The 15,451-nt window shown below is 43.6% G+C and overlaps 2 long non-coding RNA genes across 3 annotated transcripts; one reads left to right on the forward strand and one right to left on the reverse strand.

Annotated features, from left to right (window-relative positions):
* Window positions 1-87: 87 nt before the first annotated feature.
* LOC111267750 (uncharacterized) lies at window positions 88-8,513 on the reverse strand. 2 transcript variants are annotated; one of them, XR_002684803.2, is made up of 4 exons: window positions 7,695-8,513; window positions 7,276-7,495; window positions 827-890; window positions 88-117 (listed from the first exon to the last, which is right to left on the reverse strand). It is a non-coding gene; the product is annotated as an uncharacterized LOC111267750 (long non-coding RNA). The 2 variants fall into 2 exon arrangements; XR_002684802.2 differs by lacking the exon at window positions 7,276-7,495.
* A 1,022-nt stretch (window positions 8,514-9,535) lies between these two features.
* LOC111267745 (uncharacterized) lies at window positions 9,536-13,661 on the forward strand. Its single transcript, XR_002684798.2, has 2 exons — window positions 9,536-11,727; window positions 13,441-13,661. It is a non-coding gene; the product is annotated as an uncharacterized LOC111267745 (long non-coding RNA).
* Window positions 13,662-15,451: the final 1,790 nt, after the last annotated feature.

Consider the following 15,451-nt stretch of genomic DNA (forward strand, 5'->3'; position numbering starts at 1 on the left):
AATACTGTATCGTTAAGCTGATGATAAATGCATCGAGTTTCAGCACCGGGTTGGTTTCTTATTTCTTCTTTTGATTCGAGTTGTTTGTTTTCATGTGATTGAAGAGGTTGTGTGTACCTACCACAGATAAAAACACACTTATATCATTACTTTCAGAAAACTAAAATATATCTTAACGTTTTCTATTTGATAACAACACAGTTTTTATTATTTGTATCAGCCGAGTGAACGAAATAATCAAATACAACATATTTATTGTATGAAATGTGCTAAGGTGAGAAGGAACGAAACGTTTCGAATAAGCTCTATGTTTGTTATTATTGCTCCCTCATTAGCTTAAACCCTACGGCTTTGTTTATATACGGCATGTGTTTAGACAATAGCATTACTAAGGACAGGATGAGCGTTCCCTAACAGTGTTCCAGTTCCCAAGTAGCACAGTTACATGGTATAATTTTTCAATGATCACTTTTAAGGAAGCCAGGTGATATCGAAGAAGCATTCTTAAACTACATCTATATAACTACTGTATACTACATACTATTTAGACTCAATATAAACAGTATGTAGTCAGACTTGATATACTTTTGAATACCCAAAGCCAAGTAAGTTAGAAAAAAAGGGTTACACCAGCAGGTATTAAGTTCATCAGGGTGTCTTCAATCAAAGCTAATGTTTGACCAGGGGAAATCACAAAAAATACAACATTACTGACTCGTGCAGTGCTATTCTCGTTGGCATAATTTTATCTAACAACGGCAGGATACATTAAATTCAGTGTGTTTCCTCAAATTTTGCCTGGTTACCTTGTTATGTTACCACCTACCTCGTCAGCTTCATGATTTGCTTCTAAATCGTTCTATTGTTTTCTTAGCATCGAAGCGAAGGTCCTGAGTGCGAAAGCAGAGGAAAATGCTATTAGTTGATAAACCCAGTACGACGTATATTGGTGAGCTTGTTCGGGGTTTCCTTGGGCATTGTCACTTGTGCATTAAGAAAATGCGCCGAGGAACGCCCGAGCTGCTACACAACCATATGAAGTTGTAGTTCGGATTAATTTGATGAGGATATCACCGAATAAACTGCGATACACAAATGATATAGAAAACCTGAAAAAGAATTTCCCCTGCATATCGAACTTCCGTGTTTATTTAATAGGTGCACAAACTGAGACCCCGCGGAATGCAATTATTAATCAGGCATCGAAACCTGCAGAATTATTCAGCACAGAGTAATTAGTCTGAGCAACGTAATGCAAATATAAATGCACGCAAGTGTACCTTTGCCCCACTAATACTTACTTACCTACTGCGTCATTTTCACGATGTGCCAAATGCTCACCCTATTTCTGCCACTATCCGGAAAAGAAGGTGAAATCTATAAGTATGAACAGAATGGTTTACCAAAATAGAAGCAAAGTAACTCAAATCATTAATTTCACTATAAATTAAATTACATTATCGGTGTCCCATTGCTAGTATTACTTCACTTGGTTAACACGATTGAGCGGCGTAACTAGGACGGTCGCCGGTTGTCCCTATGATGTCACTGTGTTGCTGCGGGGGATCATTGACCCGTCTCAACCAAGTTTTTCTTTCAATGCTTTTACCAACTCGTTGACGAGCGCGACTCAAGCGACTTGAATAAAAACCACTATAATGCCGGGTACATATCCAGTCAGCACCTTTACGTTTAGAGACGTAGCAACGAATTCGATAAAGCCAGTAGAAGCTGTCGGTGATGCGGTGGGCCTGCCAGTCTGCCTGTCTGGACTCTCGTTCCAGGGTCAACGATCAGCGGAACGCAACTGGCCGGACTAACTGAGCGATAAATGCCTTCCCGTCGCTGACTAGCGCACGCGACACGTTTATGGGACAGCGAGCCTTTGGCGTTCTGTGCTCTAAAGCGTCCTATAATTTATAGTTAGACCGTGTATTTTAGCAACTCTTTTACCTACTGTTCACAGTATGAACCTTGTCATGATTTCCTAAACAGGACCTGGCTAGCTGGAGTGCAAAGACATGTCATATGTCTCTGCAATGAATGCTCTCTAAGTTGTTACCATTTCGTTCCGATGCTTATCGACATCCTCCTGAAGATACGTTAGCTTGGATCCGGTGAGTGTCAACGCTCTGAGGTATAGTACACTGGGAAATCGCGTTTAATCCACCGCGAGGTGGAAATCTCTTAGATCGAGATTAATGAGCTTCCTTAGAACTACGGTACTTGTTAGGTATTACCCGTTCAGTTTGGTTGACAATCTTTGTACCCATATTTATTGGGATGAAGGATAAGTAGATAATCACAGCAATGTACATTGGTACTTTGGTAAGCAACGGTACATTGGGTAGTAATATCAAAGAAATGAATCGCTATCACAGACGACGCGTTCGAACTTGAACATAGGGTCTCGGCCAACTTAACGAAGACCCTGGCTATCTCCAAAAACGTGTATCCATCATAGATTACAAATAAATCCCGAAGCTGCCCGTTAAGATCGTCCTAGTTTTACGAGTGACGGAATACATCGGCATATTCTAGGAACCGTTAACGTTTGCTGAAAACTAATACAACTGTCGTTGTTGTTGTCGAGGCGAACGTGTTGACGAATTGTTTAGCCAAGGCAATCTAGGGCGCGGTTCTGCGCGACTGCGCAAGTGTTCCTGATCCCCGTCGCTTGGCCATCAACACGCGTCAACACATAGAGTAGCATGTTCGAAGAACGCCGAATGCGGAACGTGCAGAGTGGCGAAGTACTGTGATCCCTAATGCTGCATACACATACAAATTATTTGCATGGTTCACGCAGCTGCAGCAGCATCCATAATTCGATGGAAGTAAGCAAACGGACGGGAGATGAAAGGTCGAAAGGCTCCTGTATGTCGCGCTCAATTTCAAGCGGACTATTTTTTTCTATAGGGGCTTCAATGCTAGTAATGAGAAACTATTCTAGTAGCAATGACGAGGAGGCGTCTTCGCAATGATTCACAGTGGTTCGCAGCATTGACCTGATCGGCTCGTGTCCGCGCCTAGTGCTCGCAGCGGAAAGCAGCTGCGACAGCAATCACATTGAATATTGAACTCTCGTTTCTGCCAGATGACGGAGGCGTGCCGTAACACCAGCTAAAGTGTAATTTTTACCAAGAGATGCAACGAAAGAGTCCAGTCATTTAAGCATCAATCACACATGAGCATATAGGTAGACATATACTGGATAGCTTTTTTCGGTAATAGTAGCGTTATGCTTTGCGTTGGCTTTGGCCTGCAATTCATTGATTTGTATCAAATATTTTTAAACCACTCGAAAGTTTACGTACTGGCGAAGTGTGCTACCATTATAAAAGCGTGCCCATTAAACTGGGCTGCAGAAGTAAAACGTTCAGAGATATCAACAGTGTCCGCGTGGTGAAGAACAGATTCTCTTTGAACGTAGACATAATTGCATATGAGAATAACGTATGGATTTGTTTATCACTTGATCGATGAACTTGACTACGCAAAAGGAAACGTTTCGGGCTTTCCACTACAAGACCTTGAAACTCATCATTTAAGGTTTCTAATACGTACGTTCAAGCGGGTACATGTGCCAGGCTTACGGATTCTGATTGCGTGTAAACAACTTTAGAGACTTACAGAGGATCTGTAGTTGTTCGTATTTATATCAAGGTAAATCCGAAAACTTGTAGTTTCTACCTTACTTTTGCTATACAAATTTAATTTCAGTACCTTTCACATTCAAAGGGGACATTTTCAGGCGGCTTACCGAATCACTCATTGTCTTGTTAAGGACCGTAACCGCGCGCTATCAAATTGTATCCCTATTGCAGTCATAAGCATAATCATAGCCTTACATACGACAACTGGGCCGGCCGGATGGGGGCTCAGGGGTTTCTTTGCTCGGCTTCTCTAAGTCTACGGCATAAGCCTAACTATCAATTAAGAAAAGAAAAAAAAAAACATTATTGGAATAGAGGATTGACTAAGCAAAAAAAAACGTTTGTGAGATCAGCAATGGCACTAGGCGATGCGCTAACGCTTGTATTGTAGCTACGTTCCGTGCGGTAGGAAAAGTGGTAACTATCTCATGCGGAAGCAAATGTAGTAGTTGTTGTTGTTTGGCCCCGTCGCGTTGCTAGAAGAAGTAGGCCAAGAAGCCGTTCGTTCTGTTCAACTATAAAGGGTTAACCTGCGTGTGTGCCATCGCTACCGCCGCTTTCTTGCTAGTCACTACTACGGGCAACAATGTCCGTACGCCGACAATCTTCCATGAACATCATCGCAGGCTAATGCTCATTGCTATTTCGTGTTGTTTACTGCGAATAAGGACGACGTACACGATCGTAATAACAACAAGAACAACATCACGACCTGACGATAACAACAACAACGACAACAGTGCCGAACCCTGTCCTTGTGTTCATCTATTGCGCAAAACAACTTAGAGCGCCAACTCCGCAAACCCGAATGGCAGGCTGGCGGCGGTGGCGACGACTAGTGACCAGATGCGTTGGTGTCGGCGGTCTCAGTCACGCTAGCAACTAATAGAAAGCTCTCTAAATCTGATACAGATAGATAAATATTAAAGGCCGTGTTTGGACGGACTGTTCCGCACAATTGTTACTGCCACATTCGTTCGTCTCCATTGCCAGGTATGTATGGAGCTGTGCATCGGGTCGGTGGGTCAGTTTAACACCCAGCCAATGGCCGCTACGGCTAACGCCAAAATAACGTAGCCGCTCGAGACAATCTCTGATGGCCGCGCAATCTCATCGTTAGTTGTCAGTCGTTTAATCGTCGATCAGTTGATCAGCCAGGCCAGGCCAGGCCAGGCCGCTCGTTTGTTTGTCTTCAGTCTTTGTGTGTGTGTGTGTGTTTGTGCCGCTGTTTCGTTAGTTGAAGGGGTAATGGCCAGGATATCGCGCGGAATAACGGTGTCATTTAAAACAAATGATTACAATTGATAATAACAACGCCAATGAGTGACTGCCTAAAATTTTAATCATGCTTGCAGTCACAACAGGTACCAAGGAAAATGAACCGCTCAATGACGAGAACAACGACAGCAATTAGGAGTATGATCACTATTTACTAGGATGTTCGACAATGGCAGACAGCTGACGGCTATGGTGACGGTCAGCTTTGGGCACCGCGCAAGCGATCGAACAGAAAAGCAAGACGTTGACGGTCACGATTGGCACTGTTGTTCATATCACTTTGTGATGTCGCTGCTGTGGCGGCCAGTAAAAAAGCGTTGCATGAAAGGGGGCATCGATGTTCCAGTGGTTACCTTCAGAAGCAAACGCGGTGACAGTAATTATTAACGGTCAAAGCTTCCTCTGCCGACGCAAAAACACTACAGATGGTAAAATTTGCTCGCGTTAAATTCGCTATGGAACAAATGCGTAACCACTACGGAAGTCATGAAGGTGTGAATAAAGGGGTGACCGGGTTTCAGAGTAAATAGGCAATAGAATAAAATAATGCAAGCTGTTGCAAATGGGCGGCCCAGACGAGACTGGGCGCTCCCAAACAATGAATTCTATTAGGATAAAATCATTAACGATCTGCCTGTCTATGTTCGCCTGTGGCGTGTAAGGATTAATTGCTGGGCACAAATAGTTCGCTGTAACTTGCTAGACAACGTATAGCAGAACCATCAGCGTTCTATCAACTACTACTTTGACTTAGGTGGTCAATATTGGTCGACGTTCTAATTTGGGCCCAGACTCACTTCGTTCTACGCTGGTGGAAACTAGTTAGAAACAAAGTACTGCTAATATATATTGGTAGCAAAGATTTTCACATGAAAGGAGAGCGCCAAACAGAAAAAATAAAGATAATTATCGAGCGAAGAAATAGCGAAAGTGATTCTGAAGTGCACTTAAACTAGAAAGTTTTATGACATTTCTGCGTGAGGGCTAAGTTGAGATGTGTGCGCGTATATAGATGTGAGATGCAATGCACGATGATGTAGATTATGTAAGAAAAAATCACTCGCATACAGTGAATATAATAGCAATGCATGTGAAGTGATGTTTTCTAATATTTTTATGATAAATTAAAAAACAATTTTTCTTTAGATAGTCGACTTTTAGCCAATATGATTCGGAATATCATCTCTATCAATTTGGACTTAGCTGGTCTGGGAGGACAACAGAAGTCCTTGAATAAGAACCAGCTTTCGCCAGACATTTATCGGATGCTACTTGTAAAGTTGTTAGTATTTTTCTAGTGGATACTGTTTTGTTTAAATATAAAACAGCCACCATTGCTCATACATAGCAATAGGCTTTGTTAAAAGCGACAGACGCTTTTATGCCCATTAATTGCTTGACAGAGTAATCTCAATGGTTACATCGATCGCTAGCAGTGCTACGTGGCCGTTTCTGCTATTGCAACAAGCTTGATGGTATATATTTTTTAAAAGCTTCCAGTTGCTTCCATTATCAGTCGAGTTTTACTAGTACTAGTTCCCGGTACTGCATTTCGTTTATACGAGGACTTATCTATTACCATCAAAGAGTTCTTACAAATGTCGAGACATCTAAGAAATAATTACCTTGTAATTAACATTTTCTCATTTTGAGATCTGCTTGAAAGCTGGCTGTAAACCATCTCGACCGGTGGACTACATAAAGTAACAATTTTTATAGTGTTTCAAGCGTGGCATTGTAGTTACATAGAAAAATATGTTCATTAAAATAAATTTGAACCGGAAAGGCGAAGGCAAGCTTAGTCTGCGCAGCTTAATGCATACAATGTGTCTAAGCCAGCGTTAAAACACGGAAAACCCTAACGCGTCAAGCATTTCACCGAGTTCTAAGTGTGTTTAGTAGTTTTTTGATTTCGCTCAAGAAAAACATCCAGTTACCAATAACTAAATTTAGTCTGTGCTTACCTATTTCGGCTCGATCCAATAATGTAAATGGTAAATATAAACATATGTTTTCGTACGTAACAACTAGCATCAATGGGGTTTGATTCACAAGCAAAGCGCTCGTGCATTGCCAATTCGATATGAGTTAATTTACCGCAGCCTTTTCTTGACCTAACGATTAATTTAAGAAGCAAACTAAATCCGATTAGGAATACCTCTGCACGTCCTGACTACATAGACTATTAGACCTACTCAATGGGGTCGGCCAAGGAACGGATAGCGATGAACGGCATTGCGCCTTGAGTATTGCCTAAAAGGCTGCATTATTCCTTTATCGCCTAGGCCAATAAATAGACGAAAATCGCGGCGTTTTAGCGTCACGCCGTCATATCACTCACCGTCATCATTATCAACGTTATCGCCAGTGCTAAGTTTTACCCTCTTTCTGTTTTTCTCAAAGCGATCGTAATATGACGAATAGGCTTGACGTCAGTACGGCTGTCGCCGTCCATCGACTACTCGTTTTGGCCCGTTCATTGATCACTCAACAGCAGGAAGGAACTCCAGTGATTTTCCACCTCTTTGCGCCGCATTACTGAAGCGTTGTTCTAAGCATTGCTGGCTTACGGAACAAGGCCCAACATGCCGGTTTGAGTAACGAAATCAACAAGTATACAGTTAACAGAGATTAAGAAGTAAATTTAAACAACAGATGACAAATATAAGTAGTAGTGATAGTAGTAGCACATAGGATAAAATGCATTAAGCTATCTAGAATCGTGTAAAAGTCACCGACATGAAACATGTGGTCACTTACCTGAGAGTACTTATTAACTGAAGGGAACGCCCCCACTGTATTCTTCTGGCGCATTTTTACGATCTGGGTTTTGATCGTATGGAAACAATTACCGTTACAGTCCGGTGGCAAGGGCGTCTGGGCACATAGTCTCTTGCAGAATGTCAATCTAGACGCAACACTGGGGTTTCGCGTTCTGGTTTCATTTCTGCTTACGAAAATTCACTGAATAATCTTCTGTACATTGCATTGTCAGGTGAGGCACATGCCTCATATGCAAGGCGGTGCCGAATTTCCGTAGTCCCTTGGCTGTATCCTACACGTTGTTGCTTTTCGAAATCTTGCTTATAAAAATCGAAGAAGGCGATGGCGTTCAAATCGCCAGTGATTGTCAAGCTAAGAAAGAAAGTGCCAAAAAAAAGTTTAGTTTTCGAAAAGCTCGATCTCGACTAGCTAACGGATCTTCCAGGTCCTATCGATAGTCAGGCTGGCCATGGACTGCAGTACTAAACGACGCCGATCTATGAAGGGACACACACGCACACATTCAGCACGCCGTTGACACGCTCTTACGGCCATACCGTGCACACGATGCTATCAAACCATAGCAAAACGTGCCAAATGTAACCGGCTTTCAAGGCTAGAATCTTAACCCAGTAACTCCTATGCTCAGTGCCCAGAATCGTCTTCATTGGTCCCGTTTGGTCTCCGAGACATCGACGGACTAGTCGGTTCTTTCGTCCGTTCACTCTTCTTCCGTAGTTTGGTCTGATCTGGGTCTATGTTGGTCCGCGCTCGTCAGTTAACCCAGCAGCAGCCTCTGGTTTGCACTGGTTAACGCTACTAGTCAACTGATTACTAATGGTCTCTCGTCAGTCAGTAACTGGCCGCCGGCGCGGCTACGGCGGCGACGGGAAAAAGAAGGGGAAAAAAGAGAAGGTTAGTCGTTGGCAGCATAATAATACCGGCGCACGATGGCCTCAGCAGCACTCACTCACTCACTCCGACCAATCGCAATTGCTTTTGCGCGATGCTTTACGGCTGATGCCGTGACGCTACACGACGCCCTGCGTTGTGTGTCCACCGCGCCTCCTTTCCCGATGTGACCGCGTCGGCGGTGTTAGCCGCCGTCGCTGCTGCCGCTGCTGAGGCTGGAAGGGGTATCTCTACAACTACGATGGTCATCACTCCGCAAGGTGTAATATAGTGCAGTACTGCTGGTGGCGATGATGTCTGTGAGCCTGTCCATACGCCCGTGCGTCCGGCCGCCGGCTGGCCGGCCGATCATTGCTTAAGCGGTCGTTTGGCTCATCAGCCAGCGGCAATCGGTCAGTGGCCTGAAGAAACCGGGTAGCTGCAATCTAGTACTGCTGCTAGCCAAAATGTTTGCTATGGCAACGGCTCCCCTAGAGCGATGGTAATGTAGCACAAGCAGCAGCAGACGCCAGTAATGTGGAAGCCAGTTGAATGCTTCTGTTACTGCTTTTGTTCGTGTTGAGGTTGTTGAAGCTGGCCGTGATGCTGCTGCCGTCGTCGGCTTTTCGATCGTTGTGGAGTCTACCTCGTTCGCTGCTTGTTCGGTGGACGGGTTGATGTTGGTCGGCTGACCCAGCCACGAACCGCCTTGGCCCGACGGCGACGACGGCCGTCATCCGTTGGGTGGCAGATGAACGACCGCGCTGGGCGGTGAACGACCTGTCAACATCAGCCACGGCGGTGGCGGCGGCGGCGGCGGCGGCAGCAGCAGTAGCAGCAGTAACAACCCTTTCTTCACACGCAAATACAAAGCCCAGACCAATAACCACACACAAATAGACACGCATAGCTACAAAGTTACAAGTGATACACAGCCGTCGGTTAGATCTTGCGCTGCCGCAGCGTCAACCCACGGCGGCAAACGTAGAACACACAGTAAAATAGGCCTTGAAACAGGCACGGGACGAAATTATCGAGATAGAGAGAAGACATAATATGCCGCTGTTGAGACTGCGCATAACGCCGAACAGCGTAACGTTAACAACAACAACAACAACAAAAACAATGACAATGACTTGCTATGCGTTTAGTTTGGTTTGTTTTCCTGTTGGTTGAACTGTCACAGGTTACCATGACCAGCTGGTTGCAGTGGCAGAAGCATCAACATTCGATGCGTTTGTGTCTCTGCGAGTGAATGGATGTTGTAGCTACTGCGACCGCTAGGCCCTAATGATGCAGGGAAGTAGGACGGACGAAAAAGAAAGAAGCCGCGCGTTTGGACGACGGAACGAAACAATATAGGTGCAAATCGTACCCGATTTATAAGTGGTGCGAGTATTGGACTGTGATGCATGCAAAAGATCAACTTTAGCGTCGACAGTAGCAGCAGATATCAGTGGTTAGCAAATTAAAAGTTTGCCAGGCAAAAAGTCCCAAAGTTCAACCAGCTTAACGAGAGCGGCCACTTAACCTACCCAGCCAGTCATTCCTATCGTGAACTATTTACCTATTATAGCACGATATTTGTAGACTCTAATCGAAGCAAAGAATTTCAAATCAGGAGAAAGAAAGCTCCGAAGAGTTCTACGCAGAACGCTCTATACAAAGACTAATACCGGTTACAATCAAATTAACCAGGCGGTAACCGAGGTGCGTGATTCATAGTCCACAATACGTGAGAATGTGGGTCCGCGCGTGGGTCGATCTGGTCGTGACTGGCTTGGCTGCCGAATGTGTGTGATCACACAGCGACAAAAAAAACCCTGCTTCTGCTTCTGCAGCCGCTGCTGTGGCTTTTGCTGTAGTTAGTTGCAGCTGCAGAATAAAAGAAGGACATCAGTTAAAGTGGAGAGGATAGCTTAGTTGGAGAAGGTTAGCTGGGAAGACCGCAGTTGGCTGGAAGTCAGCGAACTGTTGGACGCTGCTCTTCTGGAAGAAGACCAAAAAAAAAAAGCTTAACGATGTAATAGTGCGCTGCTCTTACCAAACACAGGTAATAAGCGCACTGAACAGAGCCATTGAACCGCTGATCGAGCGGTCGGATGATTGTTGAAGGTGCGAGTAGTGATGGTCGTGAAAATGATGACCGCGAGGTTGATGCCGATCTTGATGTTGATGCTGGCATTTATTTGCAACTCATTGTCGTTGTCTTCAGAAGATAGGAGCAGAAACCAAACAGAAAAGCTAAGAAAAGGCGGAACGGAGGCGGGCGCGAGAGAAATTTGAGGTCTTCGACTCTGAAGCGAAACAACTACCAAAGGATATCACCACTACGACGATGACGATGACAGCAACAGGAATGAGGACGATGACAGCGACGGAGTCTGGAGCATCATTTCCCGAGGTCTCAGCACTCTTCTACAAAACGAACCACAGAGAGCAGCAGCATTTATTCGTACATAGCAACACGCGCATATACACGCATACACAAACCGACATGGGCGGAAATGTTGACGAGGGTTGGAGGATACAGTATGATGCACACAACAGGACAGAGCAATGCCCAACTCATACACTAGTCTCTTCGTACATACCCTGCCTTTATAGCTAACTACTATAATATTAATACCGGCAAACTTCATGCTCACTGACGGGCGTTGTCAGATGAACTCGCTCACAGAGTCACTCAGGACAAAGACAACGCTTTCTTTTCTCCCTCTTTGGCATCGCACGACGTCCGCAAAAGGCTTTTGCTTACGCTGTCGCCGTTAATTCATAGACAATGATGACTACAACAGCAGCAAGCGTGGAGTGTGAAGCCGTGGCAGTGGCGACGGCTACCCCTAGATCGGGTTTGCCCCTTCCCGTCCATCTACTTGCCCTGATTAAAGCGTTCTTCAATACTCGTATTCCTTGCTCTGTCGTATGACATGAGCGCTCTGATCTGCTGGATCAGAAAAGATTTGTTGGCTTGTCGTCGACATCGTGAACATTTTCCAATTGGTGGCAACTACAAAGGATCGACAGTGGCAGACAAAAAAACATAAAAGCGCAACGAGTGATCCAGTGCAGAGCGATGCCGTGGGGTTGGGGTTGTTTCGCCTAAAAACATCAACGAAAAAAAAAAATTGTGGTCGAGGTAAGTTATTTGCAGTAGAACCGAAGCAGTTGTTCATCCTGTTGAAACGAATCGAATCGCGGGCAAATGGGCATTCCGATTGTCATCAAGGTCACGCACGAATGGAACCGTGACACGGATGACTGAGAATGATCGAGAGATTTTTCGAGCGAAAAATAAAATGATCGTAAATTTGATTCTTCCTAAGTGCAGCATCGCATGTGCCGTTCCGCATGTGAGTTCGGCACAGATTTCAATATTGGATATATATAGAGACCTACAATGTATATATATATGTATATATATATATATATATATATTTACTTTACGATTCCCTCTCATTAGATTCAGTGTTTTATTGTAATTCGCTTCTAATTCACTTTTTAGTACTTTCTTAAAACTTAAATAAATCGTATGGGTTCGAGGCCAACCTAAGGCAAGCTCGACACCTCTGAGAAACGTCGGAAAATGTTTAGCACATGTGCAGAAACCGAATGGGAAATTATGTTCAAAACTATTACACACGGCTCGGAGAGAAGCTTTTTCAAAACTTTTGTCCATTATTAATGGTGAATCCAGTCTACAATAATGCTTCTTCTATAAAAAGATGGAACTACGCTTGAAGACCTGATAAAAACTTTGAGTGGATTTCTGAAGGAATTTTTAGAGGGGCCGGCAGTACACTTTGGCGAACCCGTTCTAACAGTCGTATGAATAAATTTCTCTTACCACTTTTATGAACAAAATAAAAACGTACAGCTTTAGAAGAGCCTTTATGCGCAACTTTGCCATTTTAGTTTTATCGAAATTTTAAATATTTCAAAAATAATTTGTTTAAACTATCTACTAATATTTATTATATATATAAATATACGTACGGCCTTGGTACATCGACGCTCGCACCGATTCATAGACGCGTGTAGACATCGATAAGCAGTAGACGACAGCCTCTTCGATCGCCGTCCGTCCAATGAAGCTGAAACAATGATATACCCGACAGGATACTTTTCCGTAAAATCCTTTTTTCGCACGATGACCAAACGAGCCGGTATTTCATTCTCATATATTGTTTATTGCTATACTGGATAATAAGCAGAGGCAAATGCCTGTGATATAGCCTCGATCTAAGTGAATTAGGCCTTTTTGCTCCTTTTGAGCATGCGTTATCTTCGCGGACTACTCAGTACAAATAGTGTCAGTACCAGTCAGAACGATTTCATGTATCATAGTCTATTTCGTAAACGTTTCACTTTCAAATATCTTTCATTATCTAGACGAGTCCCGGGATCGGCGCACGCTGGCTCGAAGCGCGCCCTAAACAGCGCTCCATATGTTACAGTTGGGCCTGGGTGTCGTCGTGCGCAGATACTGAAGCAGTAGCCAAATGCACAAACATCTCAGGGACCGGAAACATTCGAATTTAGATAATTGATGTTGTTGAAAGTTGACGTTAGAAAGGATCGTGATGTTGTCGCAAAATTTTGTATCGTCAAATACCGTTACCTGACCATAATTAAGCAGTTACATATTGTTCTCGACAGCACGACCCAAGTATAGATTGTAAGTATATGCTAACATACGTAAAGTTATTTTGTTCTTTTTTTCGTATTCTAACTACTTAGTGTTTCTTGCCTTACGGTCAAAGTAAATGGAGATTGATTAGAATAAACTGAATGCCGTTTTGAATCGTTTTGTTACATCTGCGCTCGCTATTTTATTAATCTTTCCTTTTAGCTTGCAGCTGACGAGTGACCTACCTGAATCTTACACTGAAATTTCTGCTTCGTTGAGTGCCGCAACCGCTACTTCTATTGTCTTTGTGTTTTGCAGTTAATTAAAGCCGTTCGTGTTTATCACAGCAGAAGCAAATCTCATATCGCGTAAAGACTGACAGTTTACTATTATATTCATGTTACAGTATCACTATCACAAATAAACACACGCGGGCAAACCTAGGATCGTCTCATTTTGTCACAATGTATTAGGCTGTATCGATAACGAGCGCATTCGACATGTTGCTGCTGTTACTACTTGCTGGTATAAAACTCCGCTGCCGACTGAGTCTGGAACGTGCAGCTATTAACACATCTAGCCCCATAAGGATTTAAGATAGGTGTCCTTCTTCCGATCGCAGCTGGCCAGATCTCGTGGTTCACTTAGCGGATTGCGCTTTGTCCTGTCGCTCTGGCCGTTGGGCTCGTATGTTTCTGCACGTAGGTTCTAGTTGCGCACTGAAGGAGGAAAGAAAGGCGGAAAAACATTCGTCGTTACGATTTTGCGAGTCAGGCACGTTTTTGCGTGCTCTCACACCCAGTTAGGATGCGCAGCTCAAGTTGTTTATGCACTTATACGCGAGTTGCCGATGCCCTCAGCTGCACGACTACAGAAACTTCCAACGAAAACCCCATCGACTGCGGACAGGTCGACAAACGAGAGTGGATGAGGTCGCCAGTGTGAAGTAAGTAGACTTGAGATACGATTTTAACACTGAGCAAGCTGTGAAAGGGTTTGGGTGGATAGCATCGTAAGAGCAACGGACAATTCAGCTGCGTGGTGGCCACTTATGAGTGGGGAACGACAGGAGAACTTCCGTGCATTTAGCCTGTCTGTGGGAACTCAAGTAAACACAAAAACGTCTATTTGAAGGATAGCTGGAAAAGATTGATTGGCCTGTTTCTCTCGAGCGATAAACCTAAAACAATCTCCTGTGCGTAGTCTCATCAGGTATGAGGACTGCTTGATTTAATAGCTTTCTAGTCTGTGCAATAAAGTGAGGTATAACTAATCGTGTGCTCCTTTCGCGCGAAGAGAACGCGAAACGCCCCATGGCAACATAGTTATTGGTAATACGTATTGCAGTTTCGATAGAATGTCCGAGCACTGACCAGCAAAACCATTCACAAATGCTGAGACCTTTTCACACGCATCCTCGTCTACGGGCAGCAGCTCAACAAGAAAACTGACTGAGTGAGTTACTATCTACGATTTACCTTTTAATGGTGATACGGACCCAAAAAAGCTCTTGCGAAAAAGTTTTTTTAGCCAGTTTTGAACCTAAGCCAACAGTTGATAGAAAGGAACGTTTTACGTAGTTTAGCTTTCGCTATCGATAATAGACATTCAGGCAATACGATGTTGAATTTGTCAATCACGTACGGTCCGTGCATAAGAAAGAGATGAAGGCTCATGAGTGTGACTGCGTTAACTTCAGATACATAGTGGACACGTTTGCACAGAATACTTCGACAAGCAAAATTTACTAAACATAGGTTATACATTTTCAACAGCTATTTATCTGACGCACTCAGTGTAGGTCTCTCACTCTCTCTCTCTCTCTCTCTCTCTCTCTCTCTCTATCTATATATATATATATATATATATATATATGTATATGTATATAACCTTGTATGATCAAGCTTTTCTTAAATTTGTCGCACCAATCGGCTTATCTGGGCAAAATATTTAAATTAAATGAGCCAGGGTTCTGTGTTATAAGTGGTCACTCGATATGCCGATTACTTGGAAAAAAATCCCATTTATATGCAGAAAATACCTTGCTTTATAACATGCGTTTCTTCTCTGCCGGTGGTATACAATATATTGCTAAAAACGATAATTTCTTTTACGATAATGTGAAGGATGTCACCAGTGATAATGTAGAAAAGTTTAGGAAAACCGCCTGTCCCAGGGGCTAAGTTCTAACTCTAGTTCAATATATGCCGACTAATTAATTGACCCTGTACCG

Source organism: Varroa jacobsoni, unplaced genomic scaffold (genome assembly GCF_002532875.2).
Source record: "Varroa jacobsoni isolate VJ856 unplaced genomic scaffold, vjacob_1.0 scaffold_1216, whole genome shotgun sequence".
Lineage (NCBI taxonomy): Eukaryota > Metazoa > Arthropoda > Arachnida > Mesostigmata > Varroidae > Varroa > Varroa jacobsoni.